This window comes from Pinus tabuliformis, chromosome 5_2 (assembly GCF_031772625.1).
Source record: "Pinus tabuliformis cultivar Carrire ecotype Pingquan chromosome 5_2, CPIR1, whole genome shotgun sequence".
Taxonomy (NCBI): Eukaryota; Viridiplantae; Streptophyta; class Pinopsida; order Pinales; family Pinaceae; genus Pinus; species Pinus tabuliformis.
Window position 1 is genome coordinate 711262966 of NC_142306.1, and position 19026 is coordinate 711281991.

The 19026-nt window shown below is 33.8% G+C and overlaps 1 long non-coding RNA gene across 1 annotated transcript; it reads left to right on the forward strand.

The window, feature by feature from the left end:
- Positions 1–3413: 3413 nt before the first annotated feature.
- LOC149161139 (uncharacterized) lies at positions 3414–8712 on the forward strand. Its single transcript, XR_016261846.1, has 3 exons — positions 3414–3711; positions 7094–7367; positions 7480–8712. It is a non-coding gene; the product is annotated as an uncharacterized LOC149161139 (long non-coding RNA).
- The last annotated feature ends 10314 nt before the right edge of the window (positions 8713–19026 follow it).

Consider the following 19026-nt stretch of genomic DNA (forward strand, 5'->3'; position numbering starts at 1 on the left):
TTTTTTCATTTCGAATGAGCATTTCATGAGTGATTTTTTCTTTACATTTAGATGAACATTTTTGTGTTATTTACCTAGGGGGGATTATATGGGTACCAAGGGAGGTATCCAAGATAATAATGTAATAATGGGATGGGCCATAGTAATAAATAAGGTGGTTAACCCATATCATGTAACGGACCACAAGTAGTTAATAATAATGTAATGGGCCCATGGTATTAGTTTGATGGTATGAGGGAACCATGGTAATGATCCATGGTATTGTATGTATGAGGCCTATATAGAGGCTAGAGACTCCACATGTAAGAGAGTCAAGGATTATTGTATGAACAGGCATATGGAAATCACATACTCTGCATTTAGATCTTCACCCAATACGTAGTGCAACTTGTTTTTACGATTCTTGGTTGATAATTAAATATTAGGAGCTTTAAACATCTAATTAAACTCCCAACAATGATTCACCATTTTGCAAATTTAGATTCCCTAGTGGTATGTCGGCCTCTTCTTTTGCCAAATCCATAGTCTTCCTTGTTGTTTTGAGGCATCCTGCATAGATCAACCTATTGTCTATAAGATCTAGTATTCCAAGTTTTAGATCGGCCTTTGCTTTAGCGAGATCAAGAATTATCTTCTCTGTCTCGAGTATCCCTACATTGATCTAACGTCTCTCAAGTCAATCGCAATGGGGGGCTTTCTTTGATGGATCGGGTAGCAAAGGATGGGGTCTGGGACATCCAATAGTGTACATTTTTTCCATTGCAACCCCTTCCACTCCTCTTTGATACCTTCCCTTATTTTGATATGGTCGATGACTTGCGTGATTCTCATGAATGAGTGTCGGATTGGGGAACCAAGACAACTTTTCAATTTTTTATTAAAACCCCAAAAGGAAAATCAATTTTATTTTGGGATCGGGCCTCAGAGAGCATCAACCAACTGAAGCAAAGTATTTCGCACATTCTGGGTATGTCAATGCTCCTACAAAGCCTGATCGGTAAATGGAGGTCCTTCGTTCAAAGACATCCTCAAAGGGAAATCTGAAGCATCAACAATACTATAACAATACAATATACCCAGACCCTATAAAGTGGAGCAACTGAATCAAATACCAAAAATGATTGTATATCTATCAGAAACAATTGATCTATGCACAACCTATGAATCTCAAGCAATTATATGTAGGTGCAACGCTTTTTGGCCAAAACCAATGGATCTTTTCCATTGGATCTTCATAATTTGGACAATAAATTGTGAGATTCACCTCCGCTCCAAGGGTTTTTTCATAGTAAAGTTTGCATCATTGGAGGAAGGTGAATATATACTGTGAGAGGTCCCATGATTCCGTGGGACTTTTTGTCACCCCATGGTTCCCATATTTCGATGCTAATACAATGATGGTATCAACGCTGTCGATTTGGGTTATAAATTGAATCACCCCCCCTACATTTTTGGCACCATAAAGTGCTTGAAGGCATTGGGGACCTCTTAGGGAGATACATAAAGATAGACACACAAAGAGTCAAAGAAAGAATCTACACTTTTGCCAAAATTTGTGTGGAGGTGGATCTCAACAAAGGTTTGCGAATCGTATTTTTTGAACACATAACAAGCCATGTTGGACACAATTTCTAGATTTTGAGAACATGACGTTTAGATGTCGAATATGCCAACAAACCAAACATTTACAAATGTCATGTTCTCATACCTAGAAAGCACCTCGAAGGAAGAAGAAATCAGGAAATCAGCCCAAGAGATAGCAATTCCCACAACAACTGCCTGAAGAAGAATAAGACGATGAAGAAATGACACCCCCTACCACTAAAGAATCCCACAATAGACATCGTAGAAAAGGAAGGAGTTAATCATGAAGATTCAAGTATCCCAACACACACATTGCAGCATGAGATCATATTGCCTCTAAACATCATCATTTATCCGAAAGTTCAGATTCAGATAAGGGAAATCCAGGAAAGAATGAAGGGTCCCAACTAGCACTTGTAACAACCACTTCATCCCAAGGAGAATGACCAAAGGTAGAAAAGAAGAAATGGAGAAAATGGTCACCTCTAAGTAGTTTTTAATGTTTTTTTTTTAACAAGAGAATGCATGTAAGCATCTACAACATGTAATTTGTTTTCATGTAAGCATCTATAACATGTAATTTTGTTTTCATTAATAAAATTACAATTTTTCCTGGAAAATAAAAAATAAAAAAAAATCCTTCTGGTGGATAGATAGTTTTTTTATTCACTAAAAGACACTAATTTGGTCATTCAACTTAATTACCAAAAAGAAAAGGAATTAAAAATAAATAAGTCAATACTTTTTGGATTTGTGTCCAATGTGGAAGAGATGTTGTAATGTAATATAATGTGATGTCCTCTAAACATTTTTACGGGATCAAAATAAAATATAAATAAAAATAACGGGTTAAAAAAAATAAAAAATAAATAACCTTACTTAAAAATAAAAAAAGCTTTAAACTGAAAATAATAAGGTAAACTTGACTTGGTCAAGTTACTAGTGGTTTTTGAGCTCGAGGTTTATGAAAAACCGTGGTATTAACGTGAAATATATATTCCTTTATATAAGTTTAAAATAATAACGTAAACTTGACTTGGTCAAGTTACTAGTGGTTTTTAAGCTCGAGGTTTATGAAAAACCGTGGTATTCACGTGAAATATATCTTCCTTTATATAAGTTTAAAATAATAAGGTAAACTTGACTTGGTCAAGTTACTAGTGGTTTTTGAGCTCGAGGTTTATGAAAAACCGTAGTATTCACGTGAAATAGATCTTCCTTTATATCTTATTTAAAGGAAGGGTTAAGATTATTTGACAAACATGCGTTGGACTTCAATTCCACCAGTTGGATCTAGATGGATGGTTTAGAAAGCCTAAGGGTTTATCAGGGTTTTCAGTGTCATTTTAAGATCGATGGTTTAGATTTACCAAGGGTTAATTAGGGTTTTCAGTGTCATTTTTTTATCCCCGTTCTAGTGTTTCACTGCATACAGATCTGTGCTCGAGGCATACACATTCGTCCTCGCTAAGGCTGTATTCCTTGTTTTCTGTTTGCATCGAGGTTCTTTTTAGTTTTGTTTAGTTCTTCCGCTGGTTGATTATGGGGTTCTGCCATTTATTTTTCCGAATCCAAGTAATCTTCGGCACTGTCAAGGAAATGGGAATAATAAGCACCGTGTTACTAAAGGGCATTTAACGCTTTCTATATGGGTACAGAGTCTTAATTTCACCTTGACATACAGAGTATTAATTTCCATTATGGGGTGCTGTGGCTGTGGCTGGGTGCTATGGCTCGCCCCAATTTCATGGTAGCTTTCGGACTTTGATATGACTATGACTATGACAATGATTATGTTGGTGTCTTAAATCCATGTGTGAACCGTTGCCGTTCCCTGCGGCAGATGGCCTATATTTATTTGATTGGATTTGTTCGTTAAGTTTCATATCAGGCTCAGTACGCGAATTCTACAACAGCGTACATGTCAGAGAGATTTTACAATTACTCTCCACCTCTACTAGGCATTTGTTCTCACGAAAATGCATTCCGAATCTAGAGAAGAAGTGTCTTGTGATGTGGAGAGTAAAAAGCAATTTCTGTAACAATCACGGGCATCCATGGAAGCCACTTCAAGGTTCCTCTAAACCAAAGTTCTCTCACTCATAGAATGGACAAAAGAGTTCCGAGGTATGTAGACATTCACCAAAGTTGACTTTATACAATATATATTTCGCAAAGCTGAAGGAGTTTAGTTAGGAGAGATAGGTCAAAGTTTTTTTTGGGCTTTGGACATCTGGTTTTGTAGATGTGTAGTATATGTTACTTCTGAGTGTTTTAGATTTGGTCTATCTGACATCTATTTTTTGAACTCCAGTGGATTTGAACGTCAAGTGTTGACATGTCTCTGTTGAGCTTTTTGAACATCTGGTTTTGTAGATGTGTAGTATATGTTACTTCTCTCTTTTCTGAGTGTTTTAGATCTGATCTATCTGACATCTATTTTTTGAACTCCAGTGAATTTGAACTCTAGAAATTTTTTTCCTAAACTTTTTCATAGATTTATTCACATGATCATCATATAACTTGTTAAACTAAATTATGTCCATTTTTAAAATATCGTGTATATGTAAACATATAATATAGCAAATTGAGAAAAACAAACAATTGGCAATTGAGAAAAAAATTTGAACATCTGGTTTTGTAGATGTGTAGTATATGTTACTTCTCTCTTTTCTGAGTGTTTTAGATCTGGTCTATCTGACATCTATTTTTTGAACTCCAGTGAATTTGAACTCTAGAAATTTTTTTCCTAAGCTTTTTCATAGATTTATTCACATGATCATCATATAACTTGTTAAACTAAATTATGTCCATTTTTAAAATATCATGTATATGTAAACATATAATATAGCAAATTGAGAAAAACAAACAATTGGCAATTGAGAAAAACAAATAATTGGTTAGAAATATTTGTTAAACGAATTACTAACTTCAACCACCCATGTTTCAATGGTCAATAATGTTCTTTATATTTTTAAACTAAGAACACAATTATAATATTATATTCATAGAACACCTTTTAGAACCCCAGGTATACTCTTTTTTCTTTTTTTTTTTCCATTTATTGTGGAGATTTTGATTAATAGTAATTCTAGAGTTGTTTTGTATATGGATGGTTAAGATTCACCAATGTTGTTATTAGGTTTTCGATGTTGTTGTGGATTAATTCTAGTGTTTGGGATGTTGTTTTGTTATTTTTATTATTAATTTTAGTGATTTTTTTTACATAATTATTTTATATTTGTAAATAAAAAAATCCAAATATTCTAAATAATAACAACAAAAAGAACAAGATGTAATCATAAAACAAAGAATAAAACCATAAATATGTCAAATATAAAGAGTTAATTCAATCATGTAAAAATGTCACTAAAATTAATAATAAAATGAAGCAACAATTTTCCACTGAATTTTCCACCGAGGGACGGATGTTGAAAAATGAAGTAGCAAGCGGCAATCCAAGTTGATTTGTTTCCACAAACTTTCTGGTGGAAAATTCGCCTCTCGATCCAGGCACAACGGGATCACTGTCAAGCTCGAACAAGATCAATACTATTTCTTGTGCACCGAGTGCAGGAGCTTCATAACGAAAATTCTCCTTCTTTACTTTTCCTTATGAAGCTCCTGCACCGGTGCATGCAACATAGTATTGATCTTGTTTGAGCTTGACACCAATCCCGTTGTGCCTGGATCCAAATGCAAATTTTCCACCAGAAAGTTCATGGAAACAAATCAACTTGGACTGCCGCTTGCTTCATTTTTCAACATCTGTCCCGTGGTGGAAAATTCCATGAAAAGTTGTTGCTTCATTTTATTATTAATTTTAGTGATTTTTTTTACATGATTGAATTAACACTTTATACTTGGCATATTTATGGTTTTATTCTTTGTTTTATGATTACATCTTGTTCTTTTTGTTGTTGTTATTTAGAGCATTTGGGTTTTTTTATTTACAAATATAAAATAAAAAATAAAATTTTGGACCTTGACTTACTAAATCGGCCTTAAGGAAATTTTCTTTATGATGAAATCCACCTAAATAATTTGGCTTCATGTAACTCAATCTTGTATGTCCTTCGACAATTAGATTTGTGCCCTGCCACTAATCCATAATGAAAAACCCCAAAATATCTAGTTGTTGGATGACACAAATCGAGTTGGTGGAGACCAAGTTCTTCAGCCCGATTTCATTTGAAGGCAAATTTACTTGAGGCCAAACTTGGGTGAGTTGCAAGTTTTAAAGGCAAATTTACTTGAGGCCAAACTTGGGTGAGTTGCAAGTTTTAAACTTGTATTTTTCATTGTATATTTGTAGATAAAAAAAGCCCAAATGATCCAAATAATGAAATGACGGAAAATTTTTGTTGGTTAATCATCTTTGCAATGTGTGAATGATCTCTCTTGTTTATTTCCCTTACATAGTTTTAATTCTAGAAGTTAAAAATACCATTGATTGTATTGTGCCGAGAGGCGCTCACTAGCTCAGTATGGATAGAGATGTTGTAATGTAATGTTTAACATTTTGACTAAATCAAATTACATAAAAATAAAAATTAAATTAAATTAAAAAATAAAATAAATAAAAAAAATTAATGTTACATCTATACGAATCTAGAGCGCAGGTGTCTATACGAATCTAGAGCGCAGGTGTCTTATGGGGAGTAAAGAGTCACTTCAGTAACCATATCAATGAATGAAGAAATCCATCTGCGAAGCTTCTTTAGGGAATCGAGCTCTCAGCAGAGGTAACGAGTAAAACTTTCATGTTGCCGCGAAACGAAGCTTCGAGGTTTGTAGAAATTAATGGCAGCTAGCTTAGTTATTTACCATATACATTTCAAAAAGCTCAAGTGTTTTCCTGGGATGGGGCAGTATGTTTCATGACTTTAAAGCCATAAATGTGACTGGCAGTCAGATGACTAATTTTTTTGGAATTACAGCCTAGTTTTTTGTCATTTTATAAATTGCAATGATATGTAACAGCTATGCATCCGTGTATTTCAATAAACCGTTATTTGATAAAATGGTCGAAATTGATTTGAGGAATGTTCTTTTGATATATACATATTTACCGCTGGATATATACATATTTACCGCTGATATATAAATGGCAATGATCTGTATCTAACTTTGGTTTTTTATTATTATGTAGTAAGGTGTTTTCCTCTAAAATCTATCTAATTGTAATTTTTGGTTTTTTATTATGCTGTTGGTTTTTATTATGCTGTAAGGCGTTTTTCCATCTAATTGTAATTTTTGGTTTTTCATTATGCTGTTGGTTTTTATTACGCTGTAAGGCGTTTTTCTGGTAAATCAATTCTCCTCTCATCTTACTGGTCTTACTATGAACCGTCATCTTACTTGTCTCTGATCTGATGTGAGACGATTAAAATATTTGTCACTGTTCATTAAAAAAAATGTAGTTATAACCGAAACAATAACAGTATAAACTTCATCTTTTTCTTTGAACAACGAACCTGAATGTAAACGGCCATGGTTTGCGTTGCAGAGTTCTTTTTCTTCGACCAGCGAACCTGAAAGCTTGCGTTACAGAGTGAAGGTAGAACAGCATGGATTGAAACAGGATTGCATTACCGAATGAAAGTTGATGGCCATGGCTTGCAACGGGCTTGCGTTGCAGAATGAAGGTTGATGACCATGGCAGAAACCCTCCTCTCATTTGCATTCCTGTCTAGCAAGTTTCTTGCTTGTCGTTGTCTAGCTTGTCTCTACGAGAGAAGGTTTCGTGTTCACGAAATGTCTCATTGAAGCCCTCCACCATGGTATTCCATTAGCTTAGTTGGCATTTTCCTGCTCAGAATGTGAATTCTGCTTCCAGTATTATAAATATAAAATATTATTTTTTCGATATTGATAGGGTTTTACCTTGTGTAGCTGCACAGAGTATGAAAGCCGCACCAGGGCATGTATTAAGGGAGATCGTGAAGCAGAACAACTGAAGCCAAACAGCTACAGGAGCACTAATATCTTTTCTTAGTGCAGCCGGACAGCTACAGGAGCACCAAGATCCAGTTTAGCGAAGACACCTATAATCTCTGGAACTTGCATTCATTCAAGTTTTCAGGTATGGCTTCTCTTTTCCTTTCTGTTGAAGTTGGTATATTTTGAACTACTTATTTTCATATTACGGTCAGCTTTTTTTGAAATCCCAACAGAGACAAGAAGAAAGCATGTAGATATGCATTGAAATGGAGGTTACAGACTCCAAGGGAAGAACTGCATGCCTTGGACCTTTATTCTCCATAAGCTTATAAGGTTAAAGGGTTGTAGCTGCATCTTTTTTCCCTCTTAAGGAACCATTAATAAGCAGAGCTACCAAGGGAGGAATCGCACCGGAAGCTCTTATTGTAACTTTATTATCCTCTATGAGTGACAGACTCAAAAGAGTACAAGTTGCATTCTCTTTCGCTATTGATGTTCCTGACTTTAGTACATGTATAAGGGGCTTGATAGCTCCAGCTTCTGTTATTTCAAACTTGTTGTGATCATAAAGAGACAAATTCAACAGAGCAGTGGCTGCATTTTCCTGTGTTAGAGGATCCACAGAATGTAACAATGATACTAAAGGATTTACAACCCCTACATTAGCTATCATAATCCTATTCTCCAAGTTATTTTTTTTGTATATAACCTCAACTGTGCTACTGCCTTCCTTTGCAACTCCGTTGATGTTGATTCCAAATCTTCTACCAAACTTATATAAATAATCTCCAAATTTTCAGTTTCAAGAGTACATGATGTTGCAACTGTTTTTAATAATGGCGATACATTACACGCGCTCCTACTTTGCCCATGTTCTTCTAAAAGCTCTGCTTTCCACTGCTTTGGCTTTGGCTTTACCTACTCCCTCATCAAATCGGGAACGGAAGGTTCTCATAGATCTAGGAACAGGCCTCCCAAGGCTATTTGAATAACTCTGGCTACCACTATTGTTCTTTCTCAAAACATTCGGACAACTGTTGGACAGAGAATTGTTGCAATCAAACTGTGACTTATTATATGAATAGTGCTTGGAATGGGGATCGGCGGCCACAGACATCATGATATTATCAGGTCAACAAGTTGGTTAAACAAGTCTAATAAATCTGTAGATAGTAGCAGGGTCTATTAGAGGAAATGCTCTTGGCGTAGAAAACTAGAGTGAAATGGTTGCAAGAGAGACAAAACTTCAAAAAGAAAACATCACACAACTATGAGAAACAGGAACTGCAACTGTACTCACAGATTAACTAACCTGGGAATGAGATTTTTTAGGTTAATTCATGAACTCGTTTCTCTCTTTTTAGTCTATTTCCATTGTCTTCAGGAGAGAGAAAAGCCCCTTCATCAAGGATGTATCCTCTCACATTTCATCTATGGTTTCATATTAGAAAATCAACACTTTTATAATCCAAATTATAGTCAACACTTCTATAATCCGAGTTTGAATTGAAGGTCAACGGCCACTAAAAGCTCTGCTTTCCACTGCTTTGGCTTTACCTACTCCCTCATCAAATCGGGAACGGAAGATTCTCAACTTCTCATAGATCTAGGAACATGCCTCCCAAGGCTATTTGAATCACTCTGGCTACCACTATTGTTCCTTCTCAAAACACCACTATTGTTCTTTCTCAAAACATTCGGACAACTGTTGGACAGAGAATTGTTGCAATCAAACTGTGGCTTATTATATGAATAGTGCTTGGAATGGGGGATCAGCGCCCACAGACATCATGATATTATCAGGTTAACAAGTTGGTTAAACAAGTCTAATAAATCTGTAGATAGACTAAAGCACAAAATATCCAAGGAGACTTAAAGGATTAGGTTCCAGATTCTTTTGCTAAAGGAGCACCAAGATCTTTTCTTGTGCAGCCGAACAGCTACAGGAGCACCAACATCCAGTTCAGTGAAGAAGACACCTATAATCTCTAGACCTGCATTCATTCAAGTTTTCAGGTATGGCTTTTCTTTTCCGTTTCTGTTGAAGTTGTATATATGAACTTTTCTTACGGTCAGTTTTTTGGAAGTCCCAGAGACAGTGAAGAAGATAACATGGAGATCTCCAAGAGAACTCATTGCATGCATGCATTGATTTTAAGTTATAAGTTAGCTTTTTTTCTTCTTGATCCAATTAGACCTTGAGTATATATTGTTGCTATAATGTTAATATAAATTATATGCATTGACATTGGAAGCCACAGAAGTAAGAATGATACTAAAGGCTTTACAGCCCATACAAAAACTGCATCATTGGACCTTGATTCTCCATAAGCTTTTAAGGATAAAGGGTTGTAGCTGCATCTTTTTTCCTCTGAGGTAACATTAATTGATGAGATTCCAAGGAAGGAATCGCACCGGAAGCTCCTATTCTTATTATCCTCTATGAGTGACAGACTCAAAAGGGTACAAGTTGCATTCTCTTTCGTTGTTCATGTTGACTTTTGTACATGTGTAAGGGGCTTGATAGCTTATGTTATTTCAAACTTGTTGTTTTCATAAGAGACAATTTCAACATTGGTAGTGACTGCATTTTCCTGTGTTAGAGGATCCACAGAATGTAACAATGATACTAAAGGCTTTACAGCCCCTACATTAGCTATCATAATCCTATTCTCCATGTTATTTTTTGCATATAACCTCAAATGTGCTGCTGCCTTCCTCTGTAACTTCGTTGATGTTGATTCCAAATTTTCTACCAAACTTTTAAAAATAATCTCCAAATTTTCAGTTTCAACCGTACCTGATGTTGCAACTGTTTTTAATAATGGTGATACATGTCGTGCACTCCTACTTTGCCCATGTTCTTCTAAATGTATGACTTCACAAATCTACCTATCCAATTGGCCAGAGATGCAGTCTCCTTTGGATGGAAAACCAATGGTTTGTCATATCTAATTTTCTATAGACATCAAAATTCCCTGTTGCACTGCTAACAAGGCCTCATGGCTGTCTGAGCCTCGTCTAAGCTGAATGTTTAAGGAATTTGGATTCCATGATAGCTATTGTGTATGGACAAGAGGACTGATATATGGCCAAATGTATTGCCCCCAAAATAAAGTTAGGTGGTGAGTTTATCATAAACACATTCCGGTGTAGGATGAAACATCCTCCTCATGCTCTATTACAACTTTCCCAGTTCATAACAGCAAACATTGAAGCAAAAGACTTTCCCAGTTCATAACAGCACGGACAAAAAATGCATGGGCACATACAGGTGTTAAATAAACAATATAGATGGTCTGGTCTGTTTTAATTAACAAGGAAATCAAATTATATGCATCCAGCCTCGAGGCCTTTCCTTCTTACAATAAATACAAGAATGGCAATCTCCTTTTCACTAGATTGGACTTTCAATTTTTCAACACAATCTACAAATTTTACTTTTATTTTTAAATATTTTTTTCCAGGCCTAACATTAGGTCAAACTACAATCGCCTCTGTTTCCTTTAATTCGCTGGCTTGGTCTTCTGTTGCACAATAGTTGCAAGCTTCTTTTCCATTATGCATTTTTCCAAGAGTTATGGGCTCTTCTGCTACCTCTTGTAGTGCTGCCAAAGTACACTGAAATTGTACCCAACTCTTTGGTTTTCTGGCAGGTTCAACCATATTTAACACTGGAACATTCTCCTCTCTGGCTTCTTCTCAATTCGTGAGGGGATGATGGGATAGCTCTTTTTTTTATTTTTTAATATTTCTTATCCCACTTGCCCTTTTTTGTGCACTATATAATACAACCCCATATATCAGTTGTTTACCCTTTTCCTCCACACAAAAAAACAGTACCATTGCTATTCCATTAACAAATAAATTGGGACATATAGAAAAATAGGACAGAAATTGCTAAAAAAAAAAAAAACCCAACATATAGATCTTAATAGAAACCAGGACAAAAATTGCTAAAAAAAAAAAAAAAACACATAAATTGTATTAGAAACCACCAAGACCCTCTTGAACTAACAGTAACATTTCCTTCTATAAACACTGACTGTCACTACCCAAAAATACTATCGATTGTTATCTGCGTTGCATAAACATGATGATTATATGCAAATATCTTTTCCATTTTAGTTCTACATCAGCGTAGATTCTAATGATGATTATATGCAAATATCTTTTCCATTTTAGTTCTACATCAGCGTAGATTCTAATTGAAATCCACTGAGAATTGCATTTTCCTAGATTGCAAGCCTAGTAACTTTGTAATTTCATATTCATATGTGTACCTGTGTGTTGTCAATCTCGAATGAAGAATTATGCAAATATCTTTTCCATTTTAGTTGTACATCAGCATAGATTCTAATTGAAATCCACTGAGGATTGCATTTTCCTAGATTGCAAGCCTAGTAACTTTGTAATTTCATATTCATATGTGTACCTGTGTGTTGTCAATCTCGAATGAAGATTCATTCACTATGTGTACCTGTGTGTTGTCAATCTCGAATGAAGATTCATTCACTTGAATTGCATTTGCTCTTTGTGCTGCCATTTTCCAATGAAATGCTATCCACTTAATTTACATTTTGCTCAAATTGCATGGGTTTTTTTATTTATTTTTACAGTTATGATTATATTGAATTAAATCCACATTATTTTCAGAATAGCACTGAATTATATCCACCATTATTCTCAGAAAAGCACTTGCAAGGAAGCGTATTATTCTCAGAAAAGCACTTGCAAAGAAGCGTATGACACGGCTGCCTTTTTTTTATTTTCAGTATCACTCTTGAGAAGTATGTCAATCTCTCAGAAAAGCACTTGCAAGGAAGCGTATTATTCTCAGAAAAGCACTTGCAAAGAAGCGTATGACACGGCTGCCTTTTTTTTATTTTCAGTATCACTCTTGAGAAGTATGTCAATCTCTCATTACGGTGACCCTTGTTATTTATCTTTAATGGTGGACTTCATTGTATAACTCAACTATCTAGATAAAGTTGTTATTAGTTTTATAGAATGGTTGTTGGTTTGTATCTCAGAAATTTTGAATGTCTTGAATTTTTACTAATGAATATTTGGTTGGTAATCAACTTCCTAAAGTTTGGCCTTGGCCTTGTTGTACAAACAAAATATCATTGGTAATCAACTTTCTAAGATTTGGACACTCTAGCAACAAAATGTATTCTCAATGAATATTTAGTAGGTAATTAGTTTTCAAAGTCTGAAACTGTAACAACAAAATGCCTTTTTAATAGCATCTTTTTTTTCAAAAAATAGATTTTTTTTTCAAATATCTATATCTAAACATGAAACACATTAAAAGCCAGAATTTGTTTAGCTAATTTTTTTTTTATCATATACTTGTTCTTGGATTGTGTATTAAATTTCTTAAATATCTTAAATTTTAAAAAATTAGTAACTTAAACTCTAAGGTTTTCGCCTTTAGCTTTAATAAAATCTTTGTTTCAAATTCAATATCAAATAAATAAATAAATATATTAAAAAATCCGATTTGTTTGTATTCCGATGGAGAAGAATGATACTGGCTAAATATGATTGTGTATCAATTTATTTTGATATAGGTGGAGTTTGTATACTAGCTGAAAATGAATGACATGACACTGGCTTTTACATATCACTGTATAGGTTTATACCAGCGGAAGAAGAATGATGTATCAGTTTAGTTTAAATTGTGATTTTAAAATTTGGTTCAGTTTCTGAAAATGAATGATATGACACTAGCTTTTACATGACTGTATAGGTTTATACCAGCTGAAGAAGAATGATGTATCGGTTTAGTTTAAATTGTGATTTTAAAATTTGGTTTAGTTTAAATTGTGATTTTATAATTTAGTTGGTAAAATTGTAATTTAAATTTTCATCATTTTTTATTTTCTTAATTTAGTTTCAAGCATCGATGCAATTTGTTATTTTAATATTTTTTTATCAATTACTGTTTATTTATTTTTAATTGTTGTAATGTCTTTTTAAATATTTTTATTAATTCAAAATAAAATAAAATTAGTTTTGTTGAAATAAAAATAATTTTAAATTAAAATAATTAAAATTAAAATTTAAGGATATTAATTTTATTAATTTGTGTTGGGCAATTAAGATAAACTTGACTTGGTCAACTTACTAGTGGTTTTTGAGCTTTAGGTTTATAACAACCCATGATCTTCATATGGAATATATCTTATTTTAAGGGAGTGATTAATAGATCATCTTAACTCCATCTCTACCAAGAGGGATGGTGGCTTAGAGAAGATTATTAATATTAATATCTATTTCTAAATAGTTTATATATATATATATATATAAAGGGTTATTATAAAATAAATATCAAATTGATGTAATTGTTATTAAGATTTAGTAATTATTTAGCTTATGTTAAATATTTCTATAAACATTTTTATTGTAGGTTTGATGTTTTGCATTGTTATATTCCAATTATGTAGTATGCATCTTATTCTAGAGAGGAGTGGAAAGGGAGAGAAGGGGAGGTAGGAGGGAGGAAGGGACATAGAATTTTGGAGGTTGAGAGGGAGAGAGAGAGATAGAGGAACATAGAGAAAAACCTAGAAAAATTTAGATAAATAAATTTATAGAAATAGGGAGGGAGAGGGAGAGAGAAAGGAAAAAGGGGGAAGAAGAGAGTGAGTGAGAGTGAGGAGGTAGAGAATTCGAAGAGAGGTTGGAGAGAATATGAAAGAGAAAGGGGGTATAGAGGGAGGGAACAAGGGAGGTAGAGAGGCAAATAGAGAGAGATTGAAAGAGAGGGAGAGAGGGGGAGTGATAGAGGGAAAAGGAGAGAGAGAATTAAGAGGGGATATATATATATATATATTAACTCTCTCTTTCTCTCTCACCCCTCTATATATATATATTATCTCTCTCTCTCTCTCCCCTCTATATGTCTCTCCCCTCTCTTAATTCTCTCTCCCTTTCCCTCTATCACGCCCCCTCTCTCCATTTCAATCTTTTTCTCTATTTGCCTCTCTAAGGTTTATTATAAAATAAATATCAAATGCTAAATATTTCTATAAACATTTTTATTGTAGGTTTGATGTTTTGCATTGTTATATAATTGTTAGATTCCAATTATATAGTATGCATCTTATTCTAAAGAGAAGAGTGAAAAGGGAGAGAAGGGGAGGTAGAAGGAAGGAAGGAGGGAGGGACATAGAATTTGGGAGGTTGAGAGGGAGAGAGAGATAGAGGAACATAGAGAAAACCTAGAAAAATTTAGATAAATAGATGTATAAAAATAGGGAGGGAGATGGAGAGAGAGAGAGAGGAAAAAGTGGGAAGAAGAGAGTGAGTGAGAGTGAGGAGGTAGAGAATTTGAAGAAAGTTTGGAGAGAAATAGAAGAGAATATGAAAGAGAAAGGCGGTATGGAGGGAGGGAAGGAGGAAGGGAGAGAGGAAAATAGAAAAGGAGATTGAGAGAGAGAGAGAGAGAGAGAGTGATTGTGGGAAATGGAGAGAGAGAAGTAAGAAATGGGGAGACAAGAGAGAGGGAGAGAGATAAATAGAGGGAGAGGGAAAGAGTGGAGGAAGAGAAAGAGTGAGAGAAAGAGAGAGAGGGGAAAGAGGGAAAGATGGATAGAAGAGGGAGAGGGAGAGAGGGATAGAGAGAGTGGGATGAAGGAAGAGGGATAATGAGTAAGAAAGATGAAGGGAGATGGAGAGGTAGAGAGACAGGAGATAAAGAGAGGAGAGAGTGGAGAGAGAGGAAGGGGGAGTGGGATGTAAATTTTTAGGGCTAATTTGTTCTTTGTTGTAGATAATTGCATTTTTAAACTTGTTCAATGTTTTCATATTACGTTCTCCCCATAACATCATATCATCATTAGAAATAATGTAGAGAGAACAATAAATTGAACAATTTAGCGGAACATAAAGGAATAAGAGAAGAAAAACATACACAATAGGGACACCAAAGTTTTTAGTCAAAGATGAGGGAAAAGCCTCACGAGGGGGAACCCATAAATCAATACTTATTCTTCTATTAGATATTCATTAATGTTTAGCGAAGACACAAAAGCAAATTTGTTGTCACTAAGAATAACAACTACCTTCTATATGTTATGTGCTTTTTAGGGTTATGCAGATTTTGGGGAAAATGCACCTAGAAACTTATTGACAAAATTTGGATTCTATGAGCCATACTGACTTATTGAATTTTCCAATGCATGCATTGTGGTTCACTTAGTGGGAGCATACTAAGTAAGAAAGATTTTTCTCATCCTTTCTTTTAGTTCTGCTAGATTGAAACTCCAATGTCTTATTTACCCATAGAAACTTCATTGTAAATCATTTCACGTCGCTGTTGCAGGTATATTGTCATCCAATGTTTGGTTAGACGACGCGAGCCTATTCCTCGCCACATTGGTTTTCTTGGGAGCACTAGTCAGCGAACCCTTTCCGGGAGCTCCATTCTCCCCAAACGACTCAGGTTTTACTGCTGCTCTCTGTCGGGGTCATGACAGTGGCTTCTCTGGTTTTTATGCCGAGATTCCATTCTCCCCAAATGACTCAGGTTTTGCTGTGGCTCTCTACCGGGGTCATGACAGTGGCTTCTCTAGTTTTTATCTGGTCTCAGGGAGTCTACCATGACCCTGATGCATTACAAATTTTGGTTGATATGTTTACCTCTGTTATATGATTATTTATAAATTGTGATAGCTCAATGGTTCTTTGTTTCAGTGTCATATAAGTCCAACATTTTTGTCCACTTACAACTAAGGGAACTAAAGAGAGCCAAAAGAATGAATACCACCTTGCTCACAGAAATAAATCCAACCAAAAAGAGGATGTTAGCTTAAACAGCAGCAGAAACTCCTTTTAAGAATATGCAAATTGAAGTCATTGGAAGCAGATAGAGTGTTGAACACTTACCATACACATTGAGATACAGAAAAAGCCCACAGTGGAGAACTGTAAATAACCCTTTTTAACCCTTCTTAGTTCCTCTTTTAATGATTCCCTTATTCATCTTACTAATGAGGACAACATTCTGCTCCTCCTCAATGCCTGCAATCTCCTAGTTAAAGTTATTCCATAGCCTGCTATAAATGAGAAGTTTTTTTTGGCAAGATGTAATAGCCAAAAAGTTTCCAAAAACAAGACCTATTTAATGCAGTGGGCTTTGGGTATTAGGTCTTTACCCACCACTTACTAATTTTCATCTTCAATGATTCTTTATATGTCACAATGCTTCTCGAATTTATGCCTTATGGCGTTTCCTTTGCAACATCTGGTGCAAATGCTAGTTATTAACCATTTTAATTGGTTTTTGGTTTGGTTCCAAAAATATGGTGATGATCCCGTTGCTATGTATTTAATAAACAATTATTTGATAAAATGATTAAAATTAATTTAAGGGATGTTTTAATACTAAAAATTTATTTTAATTTGTTTCATAAAATGTTTTGATATATAGGTAAATGTAATGCAAAATATTTGAATGTAAATTATGAATATATTATATATTATTTAAAAAATGTATATATTATGAAACAATTAAATTTTATAATTAAAATTTTTATTTATTTAACATTTAAAAATACAATTTAAATAAAGAAAATTAACCTATTATATTTTGCTTTCTTATAATTTGACGCCTATCAACTCTGGTTAAATCTGTACCTAAAATAAATCTATATGGTCTTATTTTTAATTTGTTATTTTACAATTTTTTTTATTAATAGATGGGTGACGCCTTATATTGGTTTTAATTAGTTTGTGGTCATTTCAATCATATTAGTTTTAATTAGTTTGTGGCCATTTTAATCATTTGTTTGAAGTGATTAATCAACGATCTTTGTAGGGTTGAAAGCTTTTGTATATATGAAAGGTTATTATGGGTGGTTTTAAGAGTTCATACAACTTGTGTAAGGGAAAGTACACACAAGTTTTGTTGATTTTGGACATTTTTACTGTTGACTAACCAAAGATTTGGTTGGATGTAAGTTTTTTTTTTTTTTTAATAAAGACGATGTAGGTTGTTTTTATGGGGTTTTTAAAGTTTTTTTGTTTGGGGTGATTTCTTTAATTATATTTTGGGGTGCTTTTTAATATTTGGATAATGATATTATGTGACATTTTATAAATTTATTTTTCATTTAATATTATTGATTTATAAATTTTTGTAAATTTGTAAATATATTTGTTTTTTTAATTTTATATAGCAAAAAATACTTATACAACATTTAATTTTATATAAAATATTTTCTAGAGAATTCACATAATTACTATTTTTATGTTGATCTATTTCAAACTGTATACTATAGTTTATCATTAAGATATAAGTAAATCACAATATGTAATTTGAAAAATATTGACATAACTACACACTATGATTAAACATAAAAAACAGTGATATGATTTTTTTCAAAAAATATTTTATATAAAATTTTGAATCACAAAAACTTGTATTTTGAAATATTTAATTATGTTTATAATTTATTTAAAAAATATGTGCACTTTAAAATATTGTTTTTTCTTTATGGTATAAAGAAATAGACTTAACAAATCTCTATTGGGTTGTGTTATATTCTTTCAATGACTACCCTGTTTAGTTAACCGGGGGGTTAGAGGGGGGTGGAGTCCCCTTATATAAAATTTTGAATCACAAAAACTTGTATTTTGAAATATTTAATTATGTTTATAATTTATGTAAAAAATATGTGCACTTTAAAATATTGTTTTTTCTTTCAGGTATAAAGAAATAGACTTAACAAATCTCTGTTGGGTTGTGTTATATTCTTTCAATGACTAGTGTTATATTTTTTCAATGACTACCCTGTTTAGTTAACGGGGGGTTAGAGGGGGGGTGGAGTCCCCTTTCGTTGCGTAGATTATGCAGTGGAGGTCACAGGGGGCGGTGGCCCCCTTTGTCTAGGGGGTTTGAGGAGGGCGAGTAGCCCCCCCTCTACGGGGTCTGAGGCGACGTTTTGGAGAATCTTTTTGTGGACCCTATATTAAGTTGGGTGGACTTACTTATGGTTTTGTGCATGGTTTTCACACATGGTTTTGGACGCGATGGTTTTGGGTCCATGGTTTTGAATGTGATGGTTTTCGGTCCATAGTTTTGGATGCAATGGTTTTTAGGTCCATGGTATTGGATGCTTTGGCATGTATAAATATGTATTGTAACATTGAAAGGAATATAATGAAAAATCAATCTGGAAGTCCAGGTTTTACCAGGTTTTAGAATCCAGGGGAAATCTCTGTGTATATGTGTTTTATATATTATGCTCTCGCATTGTTTATTTTAAGTATTTTAAAATTCGTATAAAGATAATTTCTATACAATATCTACATTTATCAGTCCTTACCGACTAAATTACTCTATTGATAATTATTAATTTATTAATTTGTCTTTTCGCTAAACCTTTGTTTCATTCATCAATGTTTAACCAAAGTTATAGTTATAAATAACAAAACAATTATTATATTATATAATAAAGCAAAGCTTGGAAAAGTTATATCTTATATGCA